This window comes from Jatropha curcas, chromosome 4 (genome assembly GCF_041381405.1).
Source record: "Jatropha curcas cultivar XTBG-Jc1 chromosome 4, XTBG_Jcur_1.0, whole genome shotgun sequence".
In the NCBI taxonomy this organism is placed as follows: domain Eukaryota; kingdom Viridiplantae; phylum Streptophyta; class Magnoliopsida; order Malpighiales; family Euphorbiaceae; genus Jatropha; species Jatropha curcas.
The window spans coordinates 27,387,002-27,398,982 of record NC_143154.1 but is presented as its reverse complement, the minus strand read 5'-3'; the positions used below and the strand labels follow the sequence as shown (position 1 = coordinate 27,398,982).

At 35.3% G+C, this 11,981-nt stretch overlaps 1 pseudogene; it reads left to right on the top strand.

Annotated features, from left to right (window-relative positions):
• The first annotated feature begins 3,085 nt into the window (after positions 1 to 3,085).
• LOC119369084 (receptor-like protein kinase FERONIA) lies at positions 3,086 to 10,547 on the top strand (annotated as a pseudogene).
• Positions 10,548 to 11,981: the final 1,434 nt, after the last annotated feature.

The following is an 11,981-nucleotide window of genomic DNA, read 5'->3' as shown; positions in this document are numbered from 1 at the left end:
ATTACACTCACTGTTTTTTTTCTCAAATTCATATCTTATTTCAACAAAGATGACACGTTAAAGAAATGACTAGCAAATGGATAAAACTACAAGGTTTTTTTGCCGAAGCATTTTTGGACGTCATCAAAGAAGATTTCCCAATTCCCATAACGAATTGCATGCTATAATTGCTATTGTTTCAGCAATGATTTACAATTTGAACAAATGTTTTGGATTTTTTTGTCAATAACTCAAATAGCAATGAACATTTCCACTTGAAGGGAGGAGAAAGGGAAAGAGAAAACAAGTAATTGCACATATATGCCAGACGTTGAACTTACATTGCTAAACATAATAATAATTGTTACAGAACTTCTTGGAGTCTACTTGTATATAATTGGAACTATTTTCCTCATTTACGCACATTTTCTCGTTCATTTCACATCTTTACCCCCTATCTATATATCCCCACATAAAACTAATACTGAAAATTCTAAATGCATAAAAACTAAACTAAATGTATGCTAGATTGTTCTTGATCTAGTTCCATTCAATAACCAATCACACATTAGTGGATTCAGGACATAACCATAACAAGTAAAATTTATAAATTAAGTCTTATTTTTTGCTAACACATTCATTTCTCCTGCAACAGTATCCTTTGCTATCAAAATGTGGCTACATAGGCCGTCTAGAACTTCAGCCATCAATTTCAAATTTTGGGTATGAACTCAAGCTTGAAAACTTCCCAGGAGGACCAGAAACATTTGAAACCATTCTAAAGTTTTGTTATGGACTTCCATTAGACTTAAAACCTAACAACATAGCTGCACTAAGGTGTGGAGCAGAATTCTTGGAGATGAGTGACGAACTTGAAGATGGAAACCTCATTGCAAAGACAGAAGTTTTCCTCACATTTGTAGTCCTTTCCTCATGGAAAGATACCATCATTGTTCTTAAATCCTGTGAAACTTTATCTCCATGGGCAGAAAATCTCCAGATTGTTAGAAGATGTTGCGATAAAATTGCATGGGAAGCTTCTAGAGACAATTCAACAATTTTGAGCTTATTTAACTTTTAGTTGTTCGAATAGATTTTCATGAAATGTTGAAAGTCAAACGTTACATAAGTTAACTTTTCACAAAATACTACTTTAACCTCTAAAAGCTAGTTCAGACATTATATTACCGAACACTATAAAAAGTTATTGCCGAACATAGCTCAAGAGTAGCTCAGTAACTTTTCACAAAAAGTTATTCCAATCCATGTTTAGATTAATAGTAGAGTGTAATTTGATTTTTGAGGGCCGTCAGATTAGGCTCTAACTTATAATCCAACGACCGTTGAAACAAATCGAGTATTACCAATCCAACCAAAAAAAAGAGCCCATTCGAAAAGAAGTTTGAGAAGGTGGGCCTTGATTAAAAGCCCAAGATCATGTAGAACTGGCTGCTCATATGCTTTGAGTTTTGACAAGTAGTACACGAAATACAAATATCTTACAACCTTTTCAAAGAAACTTAACCAAATGAAATTATGCGCCTTCATCTTTATCTCTAAATTTAAATTCCACATACAGGCCTAACAGATAATATTGTCCAGAAACACCAGAATATTGTTATATGCCTTAAGACCATGATTTGCGGTTGAATGGTAAAAGCTAGACCTGAAGTCAGTCAATACAGAAGTTCCTGCTTCCAAGCCAGATGGTTAAGTGAAGTGGACACCGCTCTGCCTAACAGAATGGTCACAGTAATCTAGAACCATAACCAAAAATTGCAAGACCATGCTAGTATAACAAATATGCTTTAAAAAATTTATTGATGGTTGCTGATCCAATATCTATTTTGAAATATAAAATATTAAAATTCAAAACTATTCACTCTGACAAATTTTTAATTATAATTTTATGAAGAATTATTTTACTATGATATATTGAGAGATAAATTCTCTCGTGTTTATAGAGAAGTTAATTTTAGTGTGGATTGGTTCATAAATTATATTATGAAATTTTTTTTATGAGAGTTCGTCATTTTCTCTTAACTTCTCCGTGTTTGAATGAATGACTTTTTATAATATTAATGAGTGATTAAACACTAACTTTTGTCTAAAGCAGGGGGCCTAAGAATGCAACTTCATGAAAATTGCTTGTCATATTTTTTTCCACTCCGACTCATTCAAGTCTATGGCATTTTCTTCTGCATTATTGGTACAAGAATAGACCGGCCATTAAAAATTTTCCCAACTAGTCAATTAAACATTGAATTTTCAAGTGATACTCTCATTTTTATTATTTCCATTTATAATTTTAGATGCGACAGCTGAAATTAAGCTATGTGAAGCAAAATAAAAAAAATATATATATTAAGATTTTTTTTCTTAGGAGTATTTCCATATCCTTTCAATATGAAAATAACCTCTCTTATCTTTAATATATATGCTTCAAACTAAATCTACAAGGAGATAAATTGAATAATAATGTAAATATCCATATGCGATTGGCATGAACATCAAATATTTAACTTTTTTTCAGCCAATTATTTCATAATATTTATTCTTATATCACTTCAAAATTTTAATTAAATCAAGTAAAAATTCATTTAAAACTATAAGTAAAAAAATTTTGAACTAAGAAAAAGATTTAAAGAACGCAATAAGCCATTGAATTTTAAGGAATTGTTCATAATTTAAAACCTTAAACACTTACATATTTTCAAATCTTAAATTTCTAATTTTACTGCACCAATCTAAAGAGAGCTCGAGTGAACTAATTTCTGTTATCAGTAGGGAATTATTGCTCAGAATAATCGATGGATAGCACTCATAAATTTTGATGTCTATCAAGAAAGCAACACATTTTTCCACGACACTGAAAAGGAAAATTCATTTTATTCAGTGGGATAGCGGAGAAAATAACAAAATAAATCATAATTCAGCTGGGCCACAAGGCCTAAATTTAGATAATAAATTTATGATAGAGAGAAAAATCTCTAAACATGCAAATTAATATCTCCCGAAATGATAGAGAGAAAATGAAAAGCTAATTTAGATAATAAATTGCAGAAATAAAATTAACTAGAAAATAAAAATAAAGTGGAAAGAACGGTTCAATACGACTGAGTCCTAAATTTGGGAGTCAATCCCAGTAAGGTCTTCCTTAACCCCATTAATAAGTTAGAATGAAAATTGCCGAAGCACTCCCAATTTCAATTTTTTGTTCCAAAATTTGCTAGAAACTATGCCGTATAAAGAAATGTTCTTCCACTTCTATAAAATAAAATATTTTTCCAAGAAAAGATTCTCTTATAATTTTGAACTTCAACCAACAGCAACCTAACGGAAAATTCTACTATGCATACTGCAGTTCTCTACCTTCTTCTCGTTCTCAATCCCCTTCTTTCAACCATTGCAATCCAAAACAGGTCGCCTTACACCCCTACGGATCTAATTCTCCTAAATAGCGGTGCACCATCTGGAGATCAGTCAATGGATCGCCGGAAATGGGAGGGCGATGCCGATCAGCAGTCCAAATACTGTCCTATGAACTCTGAAACCTCTTCAGCTTCTAAAGCCTCCCAACAAGATCCTTCTGTTACTCAGGTACCCTACATGACTGCTCGAATCATTCGCTCTAAATACACTTGCATGTTTCCTGTCTCAATGGGACCCAAGTTTATCCGTCTTTACTTCTATCCAAATAGCTACTCAGGCCTCGACACATCAACCTCCTTCTTCTCCGTCACGGCTAATGGTTACACCCTTTTAAGTAACTTCAGTTCATATCTAACTGTTTCTGCAATGCAACCACGAGTTGCATACTTTGTCAAAGAATTTATCATCACTGTATGGGATAACCAAGCAGTCATCAACTTAACTTTTACTCCATCTCCAAATTCTTTTGCTTTCATTAATGGCATAGAAATAGTTTCCATGCCAACCAATCTGTACGCAAAAGATAACGACTATGCTTATCCCTTCGTAAATGACAACATGATCTTCAATTTCGACAACACAACGGCTCTTGAAACTGTTTGTCGTCTAAATGTTGGCGGAGGAGATATTGAGAATGTAGACGATACAGGAATGTTTCGAACATGGTTCGATGATTCCAGCTATCTTTTTGGTGGTCTGTCTGGTGTCGAGCATATGGGGCGCGGTAATGTCACAATAAAATACAGTAAGGATACGCCAGCATATGTTGCACCAGAAGCTGTATACATTAGTAAACGTACAATGGGTCCAGATTCTATGATAAACAGGAATTACAATCTCACCTGGCACTTTTTGGTTGATTCTGGATTCAATTATCTTCTCCGCCTCCATTTTTGTGAAACTGAAAAAGAGATCACTCATGAAGGTCAAAGAGTGTTTTCCATATTTATAAATAACATGACAGCTGAAGCACAAGCAGATGTGATCCACTGGAGTGGGGGTAATAGCATTCCAGTCTACAAAGATTACGTGATTGGGGTCCCAGGAGGAGGAAGCCAAAGCAACCAGGACTTATGGCTCGCTTTACACCCTGCCGATCATTCAACTTATGCTTATGCAATCTTGAATGGTCTAGAGATATTCAAGCTGAACAACTCAGATGGTAATCTTGCTGGATCCAACCCTGAACCGCTAATGGTGGTTCCTCCATCATCACAACAACAATCAAGCTTACAGGAGATAACAAAGAGTAAAGGGTCATCTGTTGTAGTTATTGTTGGGGTTGTGATAGGTGTAATATTTGTTAAGATTTGATTCAAAATTAAGTTAGTGGAGCCTTTAGTTGCTGATTTAGTTCCTAGATTTATGTTACTGTTAGCAGTGGGAAATAAAAGATTATCTGCTATAGATTAGTTGCAGATTTTTGAGGCTATTTTTCTGTTCAGTTGTTATGTAATGCCTATAAAAGGCTCTATTCTTTTCTTCATTAATATGCAATATACAGCTCCACTTTCTCTTCTATGCTTTTGGTTTCTTAGTTATCTCAATTAACCAACATATTTTTGGTATCAGAGTCATTATTTTGGCAGGTAGAGGAGAGTTAAAAAAAAAAAAAAAGAGTGAGGGAAAGAAGAGTGGTTCACGCAAACCTTTCAAATGGCAGTAAATGGCACTGCTACTTCAACTCAACCCTTAATTCCTCTCTTCAAGGGTGAGAGTTATGAATTTTGGGCCATAAAAATGCGAACTATGTTTATTTCGCAAGAATTGTGAGAGCTAGTTGAGAATGGGTATGAAGACCCCAATGATGAGCAAAAGCTTAGAGAAAATAAAAAGAAGGATGCAAAGGCTCTATTCTTCCTTCAACAAGCTGTATCGGATGAGATTTTCTCTCATATTTCAGCAGTAGCCACCTCTAAGGAAGCATGGCAGATTCTGAAAATGAATTTCAAGGCTGCTCAAAGGTAATCACTGTAAAACTTCAATCTCTTCGTAGAACATTTGAAACACTTCAAATGGGTGATTCTGAGTCTGTTCAAGCATTTTTATCAAGGGCTTCTAAAATTATCTCACAAATGAGAGCATATGGCAAAAAAATTACTGATGAGACTGTGGTTTTAAAATTATTGAGAAGTCTGTCTCCTAAATTTGATCATATGGTCGCTGCAATAGAGGAGTCGAAAGATTTATCTGCTTATTCTTTTGATGATTTAATAGGTTCTTTGCAAGCTCATGAAAGCAGGATAAATAAATCATCAACAAAAATTGAAGAAAAAGCTTTTCAAGTGAAAGGAGAGTCCTCTCACAGTAAATCACATGACAAAGTTTCAAATAGAGGCAATTTTCGTGGTGGTTATCGTGGTCGAGGTCACGGCGGCAGCCGTGGAAGAGGAGGACGTTCTGGAGAACAACGACAATACAAAGATAATTTAATCAAATGTTATTATTGTGACAAAGTCTGCCACAAAGAAGCTGATTGCTGGACCAAGCAAAGGAATGAAGGAAAGCAAAGGAATGAAGGAAAGCATGCAGATGTTGCTGAAGAAGAAGAGAGTATGCTTTTCATGGCTCATTCGATTGATAAAAATGTTGCAAATGCTGTTTGGTTTTTAGATAGTGGGTGCTCTAATCACATGTCAGGAACAAAGCAATTATTTTAAAGAGCTTGATGAGAAAGAAAAAACAACAGTCCGGCTGGGTGATGATAAGGTGATTCAAGTGGAAGGGAAAGGTACAATTGCCATCAATACTCGCCACGGTAATACTAAACTTTTGAATGATGTGCAATTTGCTCCTAGCTTGGCTTATAATTTGTTAAGTATTGGGCAATTGATGACTAGTGGGTATAGAATTGTGTTTGATGATAACTCATGTTGTATTGAAGATAAGAAAACTGGTCATACTATTGTTAATGTTCCAATGACTCAAAATAAAATGTTTCCACTAGATGCTTCCATGGAAAACACTGCTCTTGCTGTTAGTAAAATTGATGAATCTAATTTGTGGCATTTGCGTTATGGGCATTTACATGAAAGAGGGTTGAAGTTTTTGAGTCAGCAAAATATGGTTAATGGGTTACCCAAGATTGAATCTGTTGAGTTTTGTGAAGGATGCGTTTTGGGCAAACAAAGTAAGAAATCATTTCCTGTAGGAAAATCATGGAGGACTGATAGTTGTCTTGAATTGATACATGCGGACTTGTGTGGACCCATGCAAACTTAATCATTTGGTGGTAATCGATATTTTTTATTGTTAATTGATGACTATAGCCGTATGAATTGGGTTTATTTCTTGAAGTGTAAATCTGAAGCTCTTGTTACATTCAAGAAATTTAAGAACTTGGTAGAAAATCAGCTGGACAGTCGTATCAAATGTCTCCGGATGGACAAAGGTGGTGAATTTAATTCTATTGAATTTAATATTCTTTGTGAAGAATGTGGCATTCATAGGGAGCTCACCACACTATACACACCAGAGCAGAATGGTATTGTCGAGAGAAAGAATCGAACTGTTGTGGAGATGGCCAGAAGCTTGCTCAAAGCCAAGGGTCTTCCAAATTCTTTCTGGGCTGAAGCCGTTGCAACTGCGGTATATCTTTTGAATATTTCTCCAACAAGGGCTGTCATGAATAAAACACCATATGAAGCTTGGAGAGGCAGAAAACCATGTGTAAGTCACTTAAAAATTTTTGGTTGTATAGCCTATGCTTTAATTAATTCTCAATCTCGCCACAAACTTGATGAAAAGTCTGAAAAATGCATTTTTGTTGGCTATTGTTCTCAATCCAAGGCATATAGTCTATATAATCCTTTAAGTGGCAAAATTATTGTTAGCAGAAATGTGGTTTTTAATGAAGATGCAGAATGTGATTGGAGAAATGCTAAGAATTTAGACCAAGCTCCAGTTTTAGATAATGATGTTGCTGATTCTTCACCATCAAATGATGTTGCTGATTTTTTATCGTCAAATTCAACTAGTAGCAACTCATCAAGTCCAAACAACTCAAATTCTTCCAGTCCAATCAACTCAAGCTCTTCCTCATCGATTGAAACTCCTCCAAGGAAGACCCGATCCTTGAGAGAAATATATGAAACTTGTTCTTTTGCTTTGAATGTTTCAGATCCAATATTCTATGAGGAGGCAGCAACAATGGAAGAATGGAAAAATGCTATGAATGAAGAGATAACTTCAATTCAGAAAAATCAGACCTGAGAATTGGTAAAATTGCCTAAAGGGAAGAATGCTATCGGGCTCAAATGGGTTTTTAGAACCAAGTACCATGCTGATGGGAGTGTGCAAAAGCATAAAGCACGGCTTGTAGCGAAGGGGTATGCCCAACAACGAGGTATCGACTTCGAGGAAACATTCTCACCAGTTGCTTGTCTTGAAACTGTAAGATTATTGCTTGCTGTAGCTGCTCAATTATCTCTTCCTGTTTTTCAATTTGATGTGAAGTCTGCATTTTTAAACGGAGATTTGGAGGAAGAAGTTTATGTTTCTCAACCTGAAGGCTTTGTTGAAAATGATCATGAGGATAAAGTTCTCAGATTGAGAAAAGCTCTTTATGGGCTTAAACAAGCACCGCGAGCCTGGCTACTTTTGTGAGAATGGTTTTGTTAGAAGTGAAAATGAGCCCACTTTATATTTGAAAAGAGAAGTCAAAGCTGGATTTCTTGTTGTTTGTGTTTACGTTGATGACATGATTTATTTTGGGTCCAATGAATGTCTTATTGCTGACTTTAAATCTTTTATGATGAGAAGATTTGAGATGACAGATTTGGGGTTACTGCAATACTTTCTTGGACTTGAGGTGAAACAATGTGCAGATGGAGTTTTTGTTGGACAACAAAAATATGCAAGTGATTTGCTAAAAAAATTCAGCATGGTGAATTGCAAAGTGGCTTCAACTCCAATGAATTTAAATGAAAAATTACAAGCTGAAGATGGGACAGAAAAAGCTGATGCAACTTATTTTCGGAGAATGATTGGTGGACTGAATTATTTATCTCATACACGGCCTGACATCGCATTTTCTGTTAGTGTCTTATCCAGATTTATGCATAGTCCAACAAAGCACAATCTTGGAGCTAAAAAAAGGGTTTTGCGATATGTTGCTGGAACTGTTGAATTTGGAATATGGTACACCACAGTCTCAAATTTCAGATTATTTGGCTATACTGACAGTGATTGGGCTGGCTCTTTGGATGATAGAAGAAGTACCTCAGGTTACAATTTCAGTCTTGGTTCAGGTGCCATCTCATGGAGCTCAAAGAAGCAGGATACTATTGCTCTGTCGTCTTCGGAAGCAGAGTATATTGCTGCAACTTCTGCAGCATGTGAAGCAGTGTGGCTTAGGCGAGTTTTGGTTGATTTGGGCCAAGAGCAAGTGGCAGCAACTAAAATCTATTGTGACAACAAAGGCACAATAGCAATGGCAAAGAATCCAGCTTTCAACAGCAGAACAAAGCACATTGAAACTCGGCACCATTTCATTCGAAGGTTGGTAGCAAATGGAAAAATAGAGTTGGAATTTTGTGGTACAAATGATCAAGTTGCAGACTTATTTACTAAATCTCTATCTCAGCTGAAACATGTTTATTTTGGACAACAATTGGGCATCTGTGATTTTGAATCAAGAGGGCATGTTAAGATTTGATTCAAAATTAAGTTAGTGGAGCCTTTAGTTGCTGATTTAGTTCCTAGATTTATGTTACTGTTAGCAGTGGGAAATAAAAGATTATCTGCTATAGATTAGTTGCAGATTTTTGAGGCTATTTTTCTGTTCAGTTGTTATGTAATGCCTATAAAAGGCTCTGTTCTTTTCTTCATTAATATGCAATATACAGCTCCACTTTCTCTTCTGTGCTTTTGGTTTCTTAGTTATCTTAATTAACCAACAATATTTGCTTTTTCTGTTGTTCTATTTTTCTTTATCTACAAACGAAAAGGGAAAGGAACAAAAAGGAAAGCAAATGATACTGATGGTTTTGGTATGTCACTGCCAACTGATCTTTGCCATCGATTTACAACGGCTGAAATCAAAGCAGCTACAAGAAATTTCGAAGATCAGAACATTATTGGCTCTGGAGGTTTTGGTACTGTGCATAAAGGCTATATTCAAAATGAATTCATCCCAGTTGCAATAAAAAGGCTAAATTCATCGTCAAAACAGGGGACTCGCGAGTTCCACACAGAGATTGAGATGTTGTCCAGGCTCAGACACATTCATCTCGTCTCTTTGGTTGGATACTGCGATGATCAAGATGAGATGATCCTTGTATACGAGTACATGCCGCATGGGAGCCTTTAAGATCATCTATACAGAACAAATAACCCTCCTCTCCCATGGAAGCAAAGACTACAAATATGTATAGGAGCTACAAAAGGGTTACATTATCTTCATACAGGCGTAAAACACACCATCATCCACCGTGATGTGAAGTCATCAAACATACTATTGGGCAGGAATTGGGTGGCCAAGGTTTCAGATTTTGGCTTGTCAAAAACAGGTCCCACCAGTGAAGACGAAACCCATGTCAGCACTGTCGTTAGAGGTAGTGTAGGCTACCTTGACCCCGAGTACTATCGCAGGCAACACCTCACTGAGAAATCTGATGTCTACTCATTTGGGGTAGTGTTGTTAGAAGTGCTGGGCGCCCGGCCACCAATCATGTCAAACCTAAACAAAGAACAAGTGAACTTGGTTGAGTGGACAAGAAAATGTTGTCGAAAAGGAACTCTTGATCAGATTATTGACCCGCAGTTGAATGGTGATATCACATCTGTCTCTTTAAACAAGTTTGTGGAGATCGCTGAAAGTTGTGTGCGTGAAAAAGCAACTGAAAGGCCAAAAATGTGTGATGTGATATGGAGCCTTGAATTTGCATTGCAGCTTCAAGAATTTGCTGAGAAAAATTCCCATGCAAGTGATATTGTCAGTGAGAACCAGAAAGAATCATCTATGCCATATAAGGAGGTCGCTACCATTGATGATGATGATATATTTACATTCTCAGGTGGACCGATTAGTGATTCAAGGAGCACAATTAGTACCAAAGAACGACTCTGATGAAGTGAAATCAGGTTTTTCAGAAATAATTAATGCGCAGGGAGAATGAGTTCGAAATGAACCCTAAAGGGAGACGTAGGCGGGGAAAATTTACTTAGACCGAGTCTATGGCCTCGCTACTTGACTAAACTAATAAAAATAAAATTTCTTATTGAAATGAAGGTATTTTTGACCATGAATTAGAAAAAAAATGATAAAGTCGGAACACTTTTAAAAAAATTCTTATTGTCATTGATTTAGTATGTAAATGTGACTATAGACCCGGTCTAGACAAATAATTTCCTACTTAAAATATGTGATTCACTTGAATGTACTGATGTTATAAAATACATTACCTTCAATATCGTCTGGTTCCAAAGTAGACTTGTTCTTCGTTATATAGTTGGGGACTTTCAACTTTATCCATTTGGTTAAAGCAATTTTCCACACTGGTGCCAGTTCTTAGCTTTAGTCCTAGCTAATTATTATTTTAACCAATTTGATGATGTGCAATAGTTCTAATTATATATATATAGTTCGTAGTTAGCACAATTTGGATTCAAATTCATCCACCATAAACGTGATTTTGGTTTCAATTTATATGTATGGAGATTACCTATATATTTTAAGGAAATTACTTGCTTTATCTTTTTTTTTTTATATATATATGGTAAAAAATAACATCATTTCAATAAAAAACTTTATTCTTGTTGCTTTGATATATGCGTAGAATTATAGCCCGGTCTAGATAAAACTTTCCTACATCTTAATATTGACAAATGCTTATGAGAAATCATTATAAAGTCCTTAAGTTTTGTTCAAAGTCACTTTTGGATCTGTTCATCCAAAAAATCAATTCTTAAACATTAGTCAGACTCATTTTACGAACGTAATTATATGCTCACTTTAGATAGACACTTGTTTATAATAATAACTAAATAAAACTGACTAGTTAAATTTAAAATATGAATAAAGTTTTAAACATAAAAGGCATCAATTTTTTTTTTAAATTTAAAACGTGAATGTATTTTTTTTACTTTCAATTATTTATTTAATTAAAATCTAGGGGAACATATAATTGTGGTCCATATTTTCTTCAGTGGGCCCTGACCAAATATTTCACTTTTTTATGACAATTAAAAATAAGATTTTTTTTTTTTTTTTTTTTTTTTTTATTTGTACAAAAGGGGGGAATTGAAGAATCTAATTGGATCCAATAAAAATTGTAGTCCTCAGATGACCAAACCAGGTAAGTTCAGTGGTCTAAAGGGGATTTCCCCTATTGCATCCATATATAAAGACGACCACAATTTTTAGGCTTCAGCCTTCAGCCAAGCAACAAGTATCTCATAAAACTCCATAAAGAGAGAAATTTAGGCAAAAAGGCAGAACAGGTCAGCTGAAATGAAAGGAGGGCATAATGCGTTGTCTTTATCCGTTCTGCTAATAATTTTGATCATCTGCACAAATACATCAACGGGCAAAGTAGCAATTTTTACCCGTAAAACAATCAGTGAACCAT